Genomic DNA, 1457 nt, shown 5'->3' with positions numbered 1-1457 from the left:
TGAGATCTCAGGAATGCTTTTCACTATAAGAATCGAGTAGAGGTCAATACGGGCGAACGTGACTCCATGACTCACTTCGTACCATCATCCCCGATCCTCCTTTCGTGGTTTCGAACCATATGGAGTTAATAATCTCATGGATTATGAATGGGGTGTAACCTTCACGGGTCAATCGTTGTTGCCTATCGTTGTCCCTTATCGTGGTTGCCATTTTATGATCCGTGAACGGTTTACAAGTTCCTAAAAAACTTGTTGGCGGCTCCCTACTTTATGTCTCCCTAATCGTAATGTCAATTCCCACTTCCTATGAGTGCCAAGCATATTCACAACATGCTTTTAACGTAGGCGCACTTCAAACGACGCCTACAATTTGGCGACTCCACTGGGGAGGATTCTTAATTATTTATCGATTTGAGTGATTGGTATTTAATTAAGATGAGTGGATGAGACTTGAAAGATTCATGAAAAAATGTTCCTATGATTAATTTGGCATTTTTGCATCTGCATAGACGTTTTAACGTCGCATTCAGGTCTGTCCCGTAGGAAAAATTGGATAACTTGGTTGCGCGCGAAGGAAAACAGGGCACCAGTCAGATCTTCTTATTGCCGTGCCACGGCAGAATCTGCCATGTCACGGTACAGTGCACCGTCTGACGGTGCACAGTACCGTGACACGGGAATTTTGGTCGTGTCACGGTATAGTGCATCGTCTGACGGTGCACAGTACCGTGACACGGGAATTTTTGTCGTGTCACGGCATTCCTAAAATCTGTCCGGTGGCTTATTTTCTTTTCTCACAGTCGACTTCCTTCGATTTTTCTGAAAAAACGTATGTGGTCTACATGCGTCTTATCCCCGGGGGATTTAAGCTCTATCAACCCAAAAACGCTCATGGCAATAAGGGTTCATCCGAGTTATTAAATCCACCCAAACCATGGAGTCGAGTTCGATTTCATCACGAACTCGCGGAGCGGCCCGTTGGCATACACCCTCAAGGGAGGCTGCCTTGCTAACGCGTCCAAACTCTTAACCATGGTACCCTTTTGACACCCAAAGCTTGACCAATAGTTGAACATAGATCTTGACTTTAGGTTGCGAACTTTTTTTACATCATCGTGCCTAAATGCTATGTGTTTGTTCGGTGCTAACCCTAATGTGTTTGCTCTTTTCGTTTTTATTCTCACATAGTAATTAGTACGGACTTAAAATCGATTAAAATCTGAAAAAATCAGAAAACTGACCTGGAACTGCGCACCGTGTCACGACATGTTCTGCCGTGTCACGGTGAACAGTGCCGTGATACGGGAAAGTCTACCGTCTGACGGTAGACTGCACTGTGTCACGAAAGTTTGCACCGTGACACGGCGCCCAGGAAAGTGTCATGTCAGTCTTGTTCTCGATTTTTGTGCGAATGATGTGTCCAGTTTTGGGCCGTGTCTAGATATACGGTCAAAACA

This window comes from Chenopodium quinoa, unplaced genomic scaffold, assembly GCF_001683475.1.
Source record: "Chenopodium quinoa cultivar QQ74 unplaced genomic scaffold, ASM168347v1, whole genome shotgun sequence".
Classification (NCBI taxonomy): Eukaryota; Viridiplantae; Streptophyta; class Magnoliopsida; order Caryophyllales; family Amaranthaceae; genus Chenopodium; species Chenopodium quinoa.
This window is presented reverse-complemented; position numbering follows the sequence as displayed.